Raw genomic sequence first — 18,620 nt, 5'->3', positions numbered from 1 at the left:
TCAAGAGAACCTCTCCCTCAATGTCGCAAAAACAAAGCAGCTGGTTGTGGATTACAGGAGGAATGGAGACAGGCTAACCCCTATTGACATCAGTGAATCTGGGTTGAGAGAGTGAACAGCTTCAAGTTCCTCAGCATCCACATCACCGAGGACCTCACGTAGTCTGTACACACCAGCTGTGTGGTGAAAAAGGCACAACAGCACCTCTTTCACCTCAGATGATTGAGCAAGTTTGGTATGGGCCCCCAAATCCCAAGGACGTTCGACAGTGGCACAATTGAGAGCATCCTGACTGGCTGCATCACTGCCTGGTATGGGAACTGTACCTCCCTCTGTCACAGGATTCTGCAGAGAGTGGTGTGGACAGCCCAGTGCATCTGTAGTTGTGAACTTCCCACTATTCAGGACACTTACAGAGACAGGTCTGTAAAAAGAGCCTAAACTATCACCGGGGACCCGAGTCACTCCAACCACAAACTGTTCCAGTTGCTACCATCTAGAAAATGGTACCGCAGCATAAAAGCCAGGACCAACAGGCTCCAGGACAGCTTCTTCCACCAGGCCATCCCATCAGATTGATTAATTCACGCTGACACAATTGTATTTCGATGCTATATTGACTGTTCTTTTGTACAGATTTATTACAAATGACTATAAATTGAACACTGCACGTTCAGATGGAGACGTAATGTAAAGATTTTTACTGCTCAGGTATGTGAAGGATGTAAATAATAAAGCCAATTCAGTATGGCCACGAAACAAACACACACAATGGAACCCATTCAAAGCAAACATCACACTCACAACCACAAGAAAAAGAACAAATCACGCACACGGCAGAAAATTAGTGAAAATACAGAATAGGAAGCAACAGTAAATGTAATATTTCTGTGATGTGCTGAGCCGTGTTCACTCTGCAGTTTCTTGTGGTCATGGGCAGAGCAGTTGCAATATCAAACCATGATGCGTCTGGATAGCATGATTTCTGTAGCAACATGCACCAAGTACAAGAGGAACTCAGCAGGCCAGGCACCATCTATGGAAAACAGTAAACAGTTGATGCTTTGGGCTGAGACTATCAGTTCTAAAGAAGGGTTTTGGCCTGAAACGTCGACTGTTTACTCTTATCCACAGATGTTGCCTGGCCTGCTGCATTCTTCCAGCATTTTGTGTGTGTTGCTTGGATTTCCAGCAACTGCAGATTTTCTGTTGTTGTTGAGTATTGAAGGGTCTACATAGAATGGGAACGGAGAGGATATTTCCTATAGAGACTGAGTCCAAGACCAGAGGATACAGCCTCAGAATAGAGGAACATCCATTTAGAACAGAGATGAGGAGGAATTTCTTTAGCCAGAGGGTGGAGAATCTGTGGAATTCATTACCTCAGGCAGCTGTGGAGGTTAAGTCATTGAGTATATTTAAAGTGGAGGTTGATAGGTTCTTGATTAGTGAGGGCGTCAAAGATTATGGGGAGAAGGCAGGAGAATGGGATTGAGAGGGATAATAAATCATCCGTGATGGAATGGCGGAGCAGACTCGATGGTCAAGTGGCCTAATTCTACTCTGATGTCTTATTTTCCTCCATGAAGGGAAAGAGTCAAAAAGAGATTAACTAAAGACCAGTTAGATTAACATCTCTTACTGCAAAGATGCTGGATATCTTAATTAAACAAGGAATAATTATTTAAAGAAGGATCATGCAATCAAACCATTTTAAGTGAAGACATTCAAAAAGGTACCACTAAGGTGTAGTGTACAGACCAAGAGCTCACGTTATTAGAAGTGTATTAACATGAATTGAAAACTGGTTATTGTATAGTAGACATTCAGAATATAAGGGTTTTTTTATGCAGACAAGATGTAACTGATGTTCAAAGTTCAAGGTACATTTATTAGCAAAGTATGTTTAAATGATACAACCTTGAGATCTGTTTGCTTACAAGCAGCCACAAAAGAAACCTGAAGGAACCCAATTTAAAAAAAGACCAACAAACAATGTGCAGAGACAGAAAAGAAAAACAAATTTTGCAAATAATTAAAGCAAGGAACAGCGTTCAGAATAAAGTGAGTCCATAGACACAAAGCTTGGAGCAGCCAGAGCAGGCCCACAGCCTCAGCCTCAGGTCATCACACAGTGGAACAAATCATCACAAAGTTCACACACGTGAAGCTTGGAGCAGTCGGAGCAGGACACAGCTTCAGCCTCAGTGCTGGGGAGAGCGGAGTAAATGTCACGGAGTAGCCAGTAGAACCAGCTGGACCCAACACCCTGCCTTTTCAGTCTATCTGGCCCAGTTTTTAAATTGTCCAAATACCAGGTCATCCCCCACACTAGGACCTGGGCCCCACTGCATCGATATGTTCTGGGCCTGGACCCCACTGCCATGTTCTGGCCCGTACCCGACCTTTCCAATCGGCCTGGCTTAGATCAATATAACCTTGCTCCCAGTTTAGGTGGACAAGCTCTGAAACTCTTCCCCCCACCTCACACTTGCTCCAACTCTGTCTCTGACTCCAACTTTGCATTGCACATACATGCCTCGACCCTTGAATCAGCCTCGCCTTGTAGTAATGGTTTACCACAATTTTCCACAGAAAAGTGTCATTAATGAAGTATTTAGTTGTACTTCTTGCTTTATGAAGCTGTCTCCCCCCCTCATTAGGACCATCTTAAACTGGATCCCAAGGATCATATTTTTGGTTTTCAATTATGGGTATTAATGACTTAGAGGAGAGGACTTTGTGTCAACTATCCAGAGGAGATTGCTGAGCCTCTGGCAATGATCTTTGCATCACCAATGGGGACAGGAGAGGTTCTGAAGGGTTGGAGGGTTGCAGAAAGGGAGTAGAGATTGCCCACAAAATTATAGACCATGGAGTCTTACTTCAGTGGTTGGTATTTTGATGGAGAAGATCCTGAGAGGCAGGAATTATAAACATTTGGGTAGGCTTAATATGATTTGGAATAGTCAGCATGGCTTTGTCAAAGGCAGGTCGTGCCTTACAAGCCTGATTGAATTTTTTAAGGATGTGACTAAACACATTGATGAAGGTAGAGCAGTAGATGTAGTGTATATGGATTTCAGCAAGGCATTTGATAAGGTACCCCATGCAAGGCTTATTGAGAAAGTAAGGAGGCATGGGATCCAAGGGTTCCATGCTTTGTGGATCCAGAACTGGCTTGCCCACAGAAGGCAAAGAGTGGTTGTAGATAGGTCATGTTCTGCATGGAGGTCGGTGACCAGTGGTGTGCCTCAGGGATCTGTTCTGGGACCCCTTCTTTGTGATTTTTAATAATGACCTGGATGAACAAGTGGAGGGATGGGTTAGTAAATTTGCTGATGACACAAAGGTTGGGGGTGTTGTGGATAGTGTGGAGATCTGTCAGAGGTTACAGTAGGAAATTGATAGGATGCAAAACTGTGTTGAGAAGTGGCTGATGGATTTCAACCCAGATAAGTGTGAGGTGGTTCATTTTAGTAGGTCAAATATGATGGCAGAATATAGTATTAATGGTAGGACTCTTGGCAGTGTGGAGGATCAGTGTGATCTTAGGGTCCGAGTCCATAGGGCACTCAAAGCTGCTGTGCAGGTTTACTGTGTGTTAAGAAGGCGTATGGTGTGTTGGCCTTCATCAACCATGGGATTGAGTTCAAGAGCCGTGAGGTAATGTTACAGCTATATAGGACCTTAGTCAGACCCCACTTGGAGTACTGTGCTCAGTTCTGGTCAGCTCATTACAGGAAGCACGTGAAAACTATAGAAAGGGTACAGCGGAGATTGACAAGGATGTTGCCTGGATTGGGAGAATATCTTATGAGAATGGGTTGAGTGAACTTGGCCTTTTCTCCTTGGAGTGACAGAGGATGAGAGGTGACCTGATAGAGGTGTACAAGATGATGAGAGGCATTGTTCATGTAGATAGTCAGAGGCTTTTTCCCGGGGCTAAGATGGCTAACATGAGAGGACACAGGTTTAAGGTGTTGGGGAGTAGGTACAGAGGAGATGTCAGGGGGTAAGTTGTTTACGCAGAGAATGGTGAGTGCGTGGAATGGGCTGCCGATGGCGGTGGTGGAGGTGGATACGATAGGGATTTTTAAGAGACTCCTGGACAGGTACATGGTGCTTAGAAAAATAGAGAGCTCCAGGTAACCCTAGATAGTTTCTAAGGTAAGTTCAGCAGAGCATTGAGGGGCGATGGGCCTGTATTGTGCTGTAGGTTTTCTGTGTTTCATTTTCTGTTCCTTACTGACATGAAGATAGATGGGACGACACAGCTCATTGAAAGTATTAGATTCTGCAACAGGATCCAGAAAGGTTTAGTGAGTGGGTGAAAATTTGGCAAATACAGTTTGAAGTAGAAAAGTATGAGGTTATTGCACTTACTGTAAGTAGGAGGAATCAAATTTCAGACTCATATACAAATTGACAGAGTCTGCAAGTGAATGGACTGCAAGGGGATCTATTGTATAAGTTTTGTGCATGATGCATAAAAAGTTAGTCGCAGGTTTGCAGAACTCATCAACTCGTTCTCAATATTTATTTTTAATTATTTTGCTTGATTTTTTTTCCTTTTTGCCTTTGCACAGTTTGTTACCTTTTGCACATGGGTTAATTGTCTGCCCTGTTGTGATCAGTCTTTCATTGATTCTATTGTTTTCTTTTCATTTACTCTGAATTCCCACAAGAGAAGGAAGCGCAGGACAGTATTTAGTGACAATGTATTTTGATAATTTACTTTTGAATTTTGAAGTAATTAAGGAGGCAAATTCAGATTCAGATCCATTTGTTTATCATATATACATCAGTCCATCCACTGAAATGTGCCGTTTGCAGGGACAACAACACAACCTAGGGATGTGCTGGGGCAGTCCTCAAGTGTCACCACACATTCCAGTGCCAACATATCATGCCCACAATATTCTGCAGAACACACCAAGCAACAAGCCTCAGCCCTCCCCCTCACACGGACAGTCCGCAAGCTGGCAGTTCAGCTTTTGTTGCAAGGGTGTTGGAGTTTAAAAACAGAAACACACTGCAGCAGTTATACAGGACACTGGTGAGGCCACACCTGGGGAACAGTTTTGGTTCCCTTATTTCTGAAAGATTCTTTTATTTAAAAAGAGAATTTATCAGCATTGGAGGTAGATGAGAAAAAAATCTGTGAGATTCTGCTGGAGAAACTCAGCAAAGTTTTACAGAAAGGAATAAAGTCCTGATGAAGGTCTTGGTATGAAGAGTCAACTGTTTACTCTTTACTATAGATGCTGCCTGACCTGCTGAGTTCCTCCAGCATTTTGTGTGTGTTGCTCTGGATTTTCAGCACTTGCAAAATCTTTTGTGGTTATGAGGTAATTTTGGGTGAGGATTGTCCTATTACAAATAGACAAAAATTGGATCTGAATTCTTTGCAGCTTATAAGAATGAGAGGTGATCTTTTAGAAACATAGGATTCTCAGAAGCATGACAGAATAGATGGTTCCACTAGTGGGAGAAGCTCAAAACAAAGGATCATAGTTGCAAGATAAGGGGGCAGATTTTTAAAACTGAATTGCATAGGTGGTAAAACTCTGAAATACTCTATTGCAGAGGTTTGAGGAGGCAGATGGATTGGAAAGGTTGGGGAAACATGAACTTGCACAGTAGAGGCAGATCAGGCATGATCATATTGAATGGCAGGCTAGATTTAAAGAACCAGATGACATCCTTCTCTTCCTGTTCACTTGCATTCATACCTTCACTTCCCAGCTCTCTACTTCATCCATCCCTCCACTTCTTATCCCCCCCTCGACCATCCCATGTTACTTCACTCCTGAGGAAGGGTTTCGGCCCGAAACATCGTCATTACCTCCTCCCATAGATGCTGTCTGGCCTGCTGAGTTCTGCCAGCAGTTTGTGTTTTTATCCTTCTCCTCCTGTTCACTTGCATTCATACCTTGTTGTTTTGGGAGTCAATCACTGTCAGATCACTGAGGTTGAAAAGTTGAATGTTCAGTTGTAATCTGCTATCAGTTGCTGAACAATTCATGAACCCATGAGCACTACCTCACTATTTTGCTCCCTTTTTGCACTACTTATTTATTTTTATATTTCTTATTGCCCTAGAGCAGGGATTTCCAACCTGGGGTCCATGGAGCCCTTGGTTAATGTGAAAGGCTCCATGGCATAAAAAAGGTGGGGAACCCCTGCCTTATAGTGATTTTTATTACACTGCTGCCACCCAACAAATTTCATAACCTACATTAGTGATAATAGATCAAACAGCGATTGTGACTCCCACGATTGTAAACTTTGCATTTTGCAATGCTGCAGGTGTTAGTTGGGGATCCTTAAGCTTAGAAAATAAATTTCCAATAAATGAAGAAACACTCTTGCACTGGGGCACCCAAAATATATGCAAAATTGCTCATATTTCTCAAAGGTGGAAATGGAGGGAGCGAAAGTCAGTGAGTGGAATGTGGTGCGAGAAGAGTTGGAAGAAAGGAATTTCCATTAGGATCGAGAGAGATGGCTTGATGGATACATTGTTCTCATCTGAACCTAGACTGTATTCTGTTAATTGAAAGTTGGGGTCCACTTTAATCTACCATACGTTTGCCTCTGCCTTTACATCTTGCCCAAATCTAGATCCCGACCAATGTTTGTTTCTCCCTAAATGGAGTCAGTTCAGCTCAGTTACTAACATGTGCAACAGGTAGAAGATAGGAGATGTTGAAGCAATGAATGAACCCAAACCTCCTACATCCCCTTGCATTTCTTATCTAAAACAATTATAAGACCATAAGATATCAGAGCAGAAGTAGGCCATTCAGCCCATTGAGTTTGCTCTGCCATTCAATCATGGGCTGATCCAATTCTTCCAGTCATCCCCACTCCCCTGCTTTCACCCTATACCCTTTGATGCCCTGGCTAATCAAGAACCTATGTATCTCTGCCTTAAATGCACCCAATGACTTGGCCTCCACAGCTGCTCTTGACAACAAATTCCACAGATTTACCACCCTCTGACTAAAGTAATTTCTCTGCATCTCTGTTCTAAATGGATGTCCTTCAATCCTGAAGTTGTGACCTTTTGTCCTAGACTCCCCTACCATGGGAAATAACTTTACTATATCTATTCTGTTCATACCTTTTAACATTCGGAATGTTTCTATGAGATTCCCCCTCATTCTCCTGAACTCCTGGGAATACAGCCCAAGAGCTGCCAGATGTTCCTCATATAGTAACCCTTTCATTCCTTGAATCATTCTCATGAATCTTTTCTGAACTCTCTCCAATGTCAGTATATCCCTTCTAAAATAAGGAACCGAAAACTGCACGCAATACTCAAGTGTGGTCTCATGAGTGCCTTATAGAGCCTCAAAATCACATCCCTGCTCTTGTATTCTAATCCTCTAGAAATGAATGCCAACATTGCATTTGGCTTCTTCATCACCAACTCAACCTGGAGGTTAACCTTTAGGGTGTCCTCCACAAGGACTCCCAAGTCCCTTTCCATCTCTGCATTTTGAATTCTCTCCCCATCAAAATAATAGTCTGCCTGTTTATTTCTTCCACCAAAGTGCATGACCATACACTTTCCAACATTGTATTTCATTCCCCTAAACTATCTAAGTCTCTCTGCAGGTTCTCTGTTTCCTCAACACTACCCACTCCTTCACCTATCTTTGTATCATCAGCAAATTTAGCCACAAATCCATTAATACCGTAGTCCAAATCATTGACATACATTGTAAAAAGCAACGGTCCCAACACCAACCACTGTGGAACTCCACTGGTAACTGGCAGCCAGCTAGAATAGGATCCCTTTATTCCCACTCTGTTTTCTGCTGACCATCCAATGCTCCACCCATGCTAGCAACTCCCCTGTAATTCCATGGGCTCTTAACTTGCTAAGCAGTCTCATGTGCGGCACCTTGTCAAAGGCCTTCTGAAAATCCAAGTACACCATGTCTACTGCATCTCCTGTGTCTACCCTGCTTGTAATTTCCTCAAAGAATTGCAGTAGGTTTGTCAGGCAGGATTTTCCTTTCAGGAAACCATGCTGGCTTTGGCCTATCTTGTCATGTGCCTCCAGGTACTCCGTAATCTCATCCCTAAGAATTGATTCCAACAACTTCCCAACCAAATTATTATTAAGAGTGTGGAAGGTTAGCCAGGCCAAGCTGTTTGATAACAGATAATAGTTAGTTGAAGGAAACTGGGGTGTATATGAAGCCAGAACAGGATGAATATACAGCTCTGAGAATCAGGGAAGTTCCAGAGATAGGGACAACCTCACCAAAAGATTTAAACATGATGGGAATTTGAAATAATATTATAGACATTATAAAGGGTAAAAGGTTTTCTGTTGGTTCACTCAAAAATATCTTTTGTATTATTATCTGACATTGTGATTACTTCTCCAGTACTGCATGATTGATTCCAGCAGTTTGCCTTCAACAGATTTCACTTTCTCCTTTCTCCCCCTCTTTGCTTCTCTAAAGAGCAGTTTCATTTTATGTTGACACAACTGTAAGATCCATTAAACAATCATCCACCAACAAACTGGAGAATTAATAATCTATTCTCCTTGGAGTGATGGAGGATGAGGGGTGACCTGATAGAGGTGTATAAGGTGATGAGAGGCATTGATCGTGTTGGATAGCCAGAGGCTTTTTTCCCAGGGCTGTAATGGCTAACATAAGGGGGCATAGTTTTAAGGTGCTTTGTAATAGTTACCGAGGGGATGTCAGGGGTGAGCTTTTCACGTGGAGAGTGGTGGGTGCGTGGAATGCACTGCCAGTGGTGGTGGTGGAAACGGATACAATAGGGTCTTTTAAGAGCCTCTTAGATAGGTACATGGAGCTTAGAAAAATAGAGGGCTATGTGCTAGGGAAATTCTAGGCAGTTTCTAGTGTAGGTTACATGGTTGGCACAGCATTATGGGCCGAAGGGCCTGTAATATGCTGTAAATGTTCAATGTAAATAATCAATAATTAATTAATTAACGTCCCAATGAAGGGGCTCAGCCTGAAACATTGACAATTTATTCCACTTCATAGAGGCTGCCTAACCTACCGAGTTCCTCCAACACTTTGTGTGGGTTGTTTTGAATTTCCAGAGAATCTATCTTTATAACTTCAATTATTATTTTGCTGGATTTGATTGAGTCAGGTTTTTTTAATATATGAATTACAAATCTGGGTTTCTCTTCCTCAAGAGTATTCTCTACAACCAAAGTGCAAACTGCTGTTTTTCTAGTTTCAGAAGAATAAACTATCCTAATTTTAGTATTTGGATAGGACCGATTCATTATTAATGGTGGTGAAAGAACCAACGTTAAGAGATTTTTTTAAAACTCAAGAGTTGAGAGTTTGATTTTAATAAAAGAGACATTGGGTTGTTTAAGAATGCCTTTAAGGAATATAACAAAGAAATTATTTGTCAGGCTATGGTCTTAATTGGATTTAAGATTGTTTAATGTCATTTCCAGTACGCAAGTGTAAATGAGAACAAAATAATTGTGACTCTGGATCTGATGCAGCACAAAAAAACTTAAGATAAATAACACAATAATAATAAACACAATAACTATAAATACATAAGATAGCTATATACATAGAATGATTGTATGTCCATAAAGTGACACTAGGCAGGAAAGAACAAAGTAGTGGTGGAGGTAGTGGGTGGAGGTGTTGAACGAATTGTACCAAATGACCTTTCCCTGATTAGAGACAAAACTGAGCTTGAATGAGTAGAGTATTTATTTGTATGTATTCAAGTTTAAGAAAGAAGAATCCAAGATTAAGGAAGAAGAAGTGCTGGATCTTCTTAAAAACATTAAGATTGCTAAATCCCCAGGGCCGGATATGATACACCCCAGGTTGTTGTGGGAATCGAGAGAAGAGATCGCAGGAGCATTGGCCATGATCTTTGAATCCTCTTTGGCTGCAGGGGAAGTGCCGGAGGACTGGAGAATGGCAAATGTAGTTCCCTTGTTTAAAAAAGGTAATAGGGAGAAACCTGGGAACTATAGACCGGTGAGACTTACGTCGATGATCTGCAAACTACTGGGAAGGATTCTTAAGGATAGGATCTATGAGCATTTGGAGAAGTACAGTCTACTCATGGATAGTCAACATGGCTTTGTGAAGGGAAGATCGTACCTCACAAGCCTGATTGAGTTTTTTGAAGAGGTAACAAAAGAAATTGATGAGGGTAGGGCAGTGGATGTGGTCTACATGGACTTTAACAAAGCATTTGACAAGGTCCATCATGAGAGACTCATCCAAAAAGTCATGAGGCATGGGATAAGTGGAACCTTGGCTGTTTGGATAAAAAATTGGCTTAAAGGAAGAAAGCAGAGGGTAGTTGTTGAAGGAAAGTATTCTGCCTGGGGGTCGGTGACTAGTGGAGTGCCGCAGGGATCTGTCCTGGGACCCTGCTATTTGTGATTTTTATAAATGACCTGGATGTAGAGGCGGAAGGATGGGTGAATAAGTTTGCGGATGACACGAAGATTGGAGGAGTTGTGGATGGAGCTGTAGGTTGTCGAAGGTTACAAGAGGATATAGACAGGCTGCAGAGTTGGGCAGAAAAATGGCAGATGGAGTTCAATCCAGACAAGTGTGAGGTGATGCATTTTGGAAGGACAAACCAGAAGACTGAGTACAGGATTAATGGTCAGTTACTTAAGAGTGTGGATGAACAAAGGGACCTTGGGGTTCAAATGCATACATCCCTCAAGGTGGCTGCACAGGTTGATAGGGTAGTTAAGAAGGCCTATGAGATGCTAGGCTTCATTAACAGGGGGATTGAGTTCAGGAGTAGAGAGGTCATGTTGCAACTCTACAAATCTCTGGTGAGACCGCACTTAGAGTATTGTGTTCAATTCTGGTCACCTCATTATAGGAAGGATGTGGAAGCTATGGAGAGGGTGCAGAGGAGATTTACCAGGATGTTGCCTGGATTGGAGAACAAGTCATATGAAGCAAGGTTAGCAGAGCTGGGACTTTTCTCTTTGGAGTGTAGAAGAATGAGAGGGGACTTGATAGAGGTCTACAAGATTTTGAGAGGCATAGATAGGGTGGATAATCAGTACCTGTTTCCCAGGGCACCAATAGCAAACACCAGAGAGCATATGTACAAAATTAAGTGAGGGAAGTTTAGGGGAGACATCAGGGGTAAGTTTTTTACACAGAGGGTTGTGAGTGCCTGGAATGACTTGCCAGGGATGGTGGTGGAGGCTAAAACATTAGGGGTATTTAGGAGCCTCTTGGACAGGCACATGGATGAAAGAAAAATGGAGGGTTATGGGGTAGTGTGGGTTTAGTACTTTTTTTAAGGATTATATGGGTCAGCACAACATGGAGGGCTGAAGGGCCTGTACTGTGCTGTAGTGTTCTATGGTTCTATGTTAGTTGATCTATTTTTATTAAGATCTCCTATTCTTAAAATATTGCTGCTGATACTGTATTTATTTGATAATCTCAGAATCAGAATCAGGTTTAGTATCACCGGACATGTTGGTGATATGAGAGTAAGCGTTCGGTACGGACTAGAAGGGCCGAGATGGCCTGTTTCTGTACTGTAATTGTTATATGGCTATATGTTGTGAAATTTGTTAACTTAGCGGCAGCAGTACAATGCAATATATGACAGTGTAAAAAAATAACTTAAATCAGTTACAGTAAGTATATATATAAAATAGTTAAATTAAAGATAGTACAATAACAGAAATACTGAAAATAGTGAGGTGGTGTTCATGGGTTCAATGTCCATTTAGGAATCGGATGGCAGAGGGGAAGAAGCTTCTTGGAACTTCCCTTTCTTTCACTCTGGGCAGTGAAGTTTTGCATTTAAATCTGTGCATTTCTATTCTTCAGACAAGGCTTGTTTTATCAGATTACAATCAGAATTCTTGTTGTTTTATAATTTATTAAGAAAGATTCAAACCAACAACCAAATACAGCCAGTCTTTTTTTACATTGGTTCTGTTTTCACAATGGGGCTTAAAGTCAGAATGCCATAACATATTGCTTAACCATCAAGGATTAGAAGTGAAATGGAAATGAAAACAGTTGAAAGCCTGGTTTCAGCTCAGCCTACTGTCCACATACATAATCTGGACTGGTATCCCCTCTCTCCTTCCTGCTTCCAACTGCCCAGCATCCTTGTCTTATGTACCTGCACACCACCTTGCTCACTTATCAGACCCATTTTAAGCAGCTACTTCTGCCTCCCGTAATCACCTTCTATCTTTCATGTGTACCTCCACCCTCACCCACCGCACTCAATCAGCCCCCATTCTTCGCTCAGTTTACATGTGTCCCCTCCAGCTATGGTCTATCAACACCATAAGACCTTAAAAAAATAGGAGAAGAATCAGGCCATTTGGCCCATCGAGTCTGCTCTGTCATTCCATCATGGCTGATTTATTATCCTTCTCAACCCCATTCTCCTACTTTCTTCTCATAACCTTTGATACCCGTGCTAATCAGAAACTATCAAACCCCACTTTAAATATTCCCAGTGACTTATCCTCCATCACCGTATGTAACAATGAATTCCACAATGACTTGTTCTCCGTCACCCTGTGTGACAGTGAATTCCACAATGACTTGTCCTCCATCACCGTGTGTGACAGTGAATTCCACAATGACTTGTTCTCCATCGCCGTGCGTGACAGTGAATTCCACAATGACTTGTCCTCCATCACCGTGCGTGACAGTGAATTCCACAATGACTTGTCCTCCGTCACCATGTGTGACAGTGAATTCCACAATGACTTGTCCTCCATCACCGTGTGTGACAGTGAATTCCACAATGACTTGTTCTCCATCGCCGTGTGTGACAGTGAATTCCACAATGACTTGTCCTCCATCACCGTGTGTGACAGTGAATTCTACAATGACTTGTCCTCCGTCACCATGTGTGACAGTGAATTCCACAATGACTTGTCCTCCATCGTCATGTGTGACAGTGAATTCCACAATGACTTGTCCTCCGTCACCCTGTGTGACAGTGAATTCCACAATGACTTGTCCTCCATCGCCGTGTGTGACAGTGAATTCCACAATGACTTGTCCTCCATCACCCTGTGTGACAGTGAATTCCACAATGACTTGTCCTCCGTCGCCGTGTGTGACAGTGAATTCCACAATGACTTGTCCTCTGTCACCCTGTGTGACAGTGAATTCCACAATGACTTGTTCTCTGTCACCCTGTGTGACAGTGAATTCCACAATGACTTGTCCTCCGTCACCGTGTGTGACAGTGAATTCCACAATGACTTGTTCTCCGTCACCCTGTGTGCTAGTGAATTCCACAATGACTTGTCCTCTGTCACCCTGTGTGATAGTGAATTCCACAATGACTTGTCCTCTGTCACCCTGTGTGACAGTGAATTCCACAATGACTTGTCCTCTGTCACCCTGTGTGACAGTGAATTCCACAATGACTTGTCCTCTGTCAGCGTGTGTGACAGTGAATTCCACAATGACTTGTCCTCTGTCACCCTGTGTGACAGTGAATTCCACAATGACTTGTTCTCCGTCACCCTGTGTGCTAGTGAATTCCACAATGACTTGTCCTCTGTCACCCTGTGTGACAGTGAATTCCACAATGACTTGTTCTCCGTCACCCTGTGTGCTAGTGAATTCCACAATGACTTGTCCTCTGTCATCGTGTGTGACAGTGAATTCCACAATGACTTGTCCTCTGTCACCCTGTGTGACAGTGAATTCCACAATGACTTGTTCTCCGTCACCCTGTGTGCTAGTGAATTCCACAATGACTTGTCCTCTGTCACCGTGTGTGACAGTGAATTCCACAATGACTTGTCCTCTGTCACCCTGTGTGACAGTGAATTCCACAATGACTTGTCCTCTGTCACCCTGTGTGATAGTGAATTCCACAATGACTTGTCCTCTGTCACCCTGTGTGACAGTGAACTCCACAATGACTTGTCCTCCGTCACCATGCGTGCTAGTGAATTCCACAATGACTTGTCCTCCGTCACCCTGTGTGACAGTGAATTCCACAATGACTTGTCCTCCGTCACCATGCGTGCTAGTGAATTCCACAATGACTTGTCCTCCGTCACCCTGTGTGACAGTGAATTCCACAATAACTTGTCCTCCGTCACCATGCGTGCTAGTGAATTCCACAATGACTTGTCCTCCGTCACCCTGTGTGACAGTGAATTCCACAATGACTTGTCCTCTGTCACCCTGTGTGACGGTGAATTCCACAATGACTTGTCCTCCGTCGCTGTGTGTGACAGTGAATTCCACAATGACTTGTCCTCCATCACCGTGTGTGACAGTGAATTCCACAATGACTTGTCCTCCATCGTCGTGTGTGACAGCGAATTCCACAATGACTTGTCTGAGGAGCGTTTGGCAGCTTTGGGTCTCTACTCACTGAAATTTAGAAGAATGTGGGGGGATCTCACTGAAACCTGCCGAATGTTGAAAGAACTAGATAAGGTGGATGTGGAGAGGATGTTTCCTCTGGTGAGGGTATACAGAACTAGAGAGCACTGCCTCAGAATTGAGGGGCGACCTTTTAGAACAGAAGTAAGAAGGAATCTATTTAGCCAAAGAGTGGTGAATCTGTGGAAATCTCTGGCACAGATTATGGTGGAGGCTAATTCTGTGGGTATATTTAATGCAGAAGTTGATAGATTCCTGATTGGTCGAGGCATCAAGGGATGTGGTGAGAGGACATGTGTATGGGGTTGAATAGGATCTGGGATCAGCCGTGATGGAATGGCGGAGCAGACTCGATGGGCTGAATGGCCTAATTCTGCTCCAGTGTCTTACGGTTTTATAATAATTAAAAAACTATCAATTGCAATAAATATATACAAAAACTAAATTAAATAAGTAACTTATAAAGTGAGCAAAAAAAGGAGAAAGGAGTATAGTAAGTTAGTATTTATTGTCCAGTCGGAAATCTGAGGGGAGAGGGGAAGAAGCTGTAGGTCTTTGGGCTCCTGTACCTCCCCTCTGATGGTAGCAATGAGAAGAGGGCATGTCCTGGGTGATGGGGCTGCTAAATAGTGAATGTTCCTTTCTTGTCGCGTCACCTTTTGAAGATGTGCTGGAGGCTGCAGGGGCTATTGCACATGATGAACCTTATCCGAATGTCTCTTAAATCACTCACATCCACCATTTCCTCTGGCAGCTCATTCCACACTCATACAATCCGCTGAATGAAGAATTTCCCTCTCAGGTTCCCCTTAAACACTTCACCTCTCACCCTTAACCTTTAGTCCTAGTCTCACACAACCTCAGTGGAAAAGATCCTGCTTGCATTTACCCTCATTATTGTGTGCACATCCCCGCAGTATCATAGTTAGCTAAATTATCATTCAAACTGATCATGTTTCCGGAATTTAAATGTTATGGATAAGACCATAGGACATAGTAGAATATTTAGGCCATTCAGCCCATCAAGTCTGCTTCACCATTTGTCATGGCTGATTTATTATCCCTCTCAATGCTATTTCACTGTAACCTTTGACTAACCCTAACTAATTAAAAACCTATCAACCTCTGCTTTAAATATACCCAATGACTTGGCACCATGGCTGTCTGTGGCAACAAATTCCATAGATTCACAACCCTCCAGCTAAACCTGCCATGTCGTATGTATGACATGGGTGCTCATGACCATGATTGTTCTTCTCAAAATTTTCTCCATAAGTGTTTTGCCATTGTCTTCTTCTGGGCAGTGTCTTTACAAGATGGGTGATCCCAGCCATTATCAATATTCTTCAGAGATTGTCTGCTGGACATTAGTAGTCACATAACCAGGCCTTGTGAAATGCACCATCTATCTGTTCATATGACCGTGCACCACCACCTGCTCATATCGCATCACGTGACCCCGATCTGGGGGCTAAGCAGATACTTACACCTTGGCCAAGGGTGACCTGGCGGCTAGTGGAGGGAAGGAGCAACTTACACCTCCTTTTGGTGGAGATGCATCTCCACCCCGACACCCAAGGCTAAAGGTTATATGATACTAATACCACAGTATCAGAATTAGGTTGAATATCGTGGAATTAGGTTGAATATGTCGTGGAATTTGTTAACTTTGCGGCAGCAATCTAATATAACACATGACAATAGGGAGAAAAATATATTAAATAGGTAAATTAATTAAGTAGTGCAAAAATAGAAATAAAAAGTAGTGAGATGGTGTTCTTGGGTTCACTGTCCATTCAGAAATCGGATGACAGAGGGGAAGAAGCTTTTCCTGAATCGCTGAGTGTGTTTCTTCAGGCTTCTGTACCTCCTTCCTGATGGTAGCAATGAGAAGAGGGCATGTCCTGGGTGATGGGATCCTTAATGATGGACCCTACCTTTCTGAGTCACCGCTCCTTCAGCTCTGTGTGTCTGGTTTTATCATTAGTTGAATCGGTCTTTATAAACCATTATCCTATTTTGATAGAGCTGAAGCTGTTGATTGCTTTAAAATTGCATGAAATTGGTTTGCAGCCCATAAAGGATGTTGTGTTACTCTTACCTTACTGGCATTCAGATTGCTGGCTCGAAGGGTGTTTACTGTAGCATCTGTTTATGCGGTACAGTCTGTTATTTGATTTATCACCCACATTCGTGTTCCAGTCTCTCTTCTTCCTCCTTTAATTTTATTTGAGATACTGCATGGTAACAGGCCGTTTTGGCACAGCAAACCCAGGCTGTTCATTTACACCATGTGACCAACTAATCTACAAACCCGTATGCCTTTAGATGGGGGGAGGAAGGTGGAGCACACAGAGGAGAGGAACCCCACGTGGTCACATGTAGAATGTACACACTCCTCACAGACAGTGACCGGAATTGAACCCGGGTCACTGACACTGTAATCCCGTTATACTGACCGGTACACAGTAATGGGGAGAATGTACACACTCCTCACAGACAGTGACGGGAATTGAACCCGGGTCACTGACACTGTAATCCCGTTATACTGACCGGTACACAGTAACGGGGAGAACGTACGCACTCCTCACAGACAGTGACCGGAATTGAACCCGGGTCACTGACACTGTAATCCCGTTATACTGACCGGTACACAGTAATGGGGAGAACGTACCCACTCCTCACAGACAGTGACGGGAATTGAACCCGGGTCACTGACACTGTAATCCCGTTATACTGACCGGTACACAGTAATGGGGAGAACGTACGCACTCCTCGCAGACGGTGACGGGAATTGAACCCGGGTCACTGACACTGTGATCCCGTTATACTGACCGGTACAGAGTAATGGGGAGAACGTACGCACTCCTCGCAGACGGTGACGGGAATTGAACCCGGGTCACTGACACTGTAATCCCGTTATACTGACCGGTACGCAGTAATGGGGAGAACGTACGCACTCCTCGCAGACGGTGACGGGAATTGAACCCAGGTCACTGACACTGTAATCCCGTTATACCGACCGGTACACAGTAATGGGGAGAACGTACACACTCCTCACAGACGGTGACGGGAATGGGACCCGGGTCACTGACACTGTAATCCCGTTATACTGACCGGTGCACAGTAATGGGGAGAACGTACGCACTCCTCACAGACAGTGACGGGAATTGAACCCGGGTCACTGACACTGTAATCCCGTTATACCGACCGGTACGCAGTAATGGGGAGAACGTACGCACTCCTCGCAGACGGTGACGGGAATTGAACCCGGGTCACTGACACTGTAATCCCGTTATACTGACCGGTACACAGTAATGGGGAGAACGTACGCACTCCTCGCAGACGGTGACGGGAATTGAACCCGGGTCACTGACACTGTAATCCCGTTATACTGACCGGTACACAGTAATGGGGAGAACGTACGCACTCCTCGCAGACGGTGATGGGAATTGAACCTGGGTCACTGACACTGTAATCCCGTTATACTGACCGGTACACAGTAATGGGGAGAACGTACGCACTCCTCACAGACAGTGACGGGAATTGAACCGGGGTCACGCTATCCTTTATGCTACTGTGGTGTTCTGACTTCTCAAATATCCACAATTCCTTTGTGTGATCTAGAATGAGAATTCAATTTATTTGGCCTGACCTGGATGTCCTTGTGCAGGATTCCCTAAAGGTTGATTTGCAGGTTGAGCCTGCGGTGAGGAAGACAAATGCAATGATAGCATTCATTTCAAAATGACTAGAATATAAAAGCAAGAATGTAATGTTGAGACTTTATAAAGCATGGGGAGGCCTCACTTGGAATATTGTGAACAGGCTTAGGCCCCTTATCTTAGAAAGGATGTGCTGAAACTGGAGAGGATTCAGAGGAGGTTCACGAAAGTGATTCTAGGATTGAATTCCATGCCATATGAAGAGCGTTTGATGGCTTTGATACTGTATTCTCTGGAATTCGGAAGAATGAGTGGTGACCTAATTGAAACCTATCAAATGGTGAAAGGCCTAAATTGAGTGCATGTGGAGAGGATGTTTCCTAAAGTAGGAGGGTCTAGGACCAGAGGACACAGTCTTAGAATAGAGGGGCGTCCTTTTAAAATGGAAATGACGAGGAATTTCTTTAGCCAAAGAGTGGTGAATCTGTGGAATTTGTTGCCACAGGCAACTGGGGAGGCCAAGTCCTCATGAATATTT

The 18,620-nt window shown here is 43.4% G+C and overlaps 1 protein-coding gene across 1 annotated transcript in view; it reads left to right on the top strand.

Moving 5' to 3' along the window:
* zbtb7c (zinc finger and BTB domain containing 7C) overlaps positions 1-18,620 on the top strand; it is a 320,643-nt gene that overhangs the window by 100,734 nt on the left and 201,289 nt on the right. The window lies entirely within an intron of this gene.

The sequence above is a fragment of the Hemitrygon akajei genome, chromosome 13, assembly GCF_048418815.1.
Source record: "Hemitrygon akajei chromosome 13, sHemAka1.3, whole genome shotgun sequence".
Taxonomy (NCBI): Eukaryota; Metazoa; Chordata; class Chondrichthyes; order Myliobatiformes; family Dasyatidae; genus Hemitrygon; species Hemitrygon akajei.
Note: the sequence above shows the minus strand (reverse complement) of the source record. Positions and strands in the feature narration are given on the sequence as shown.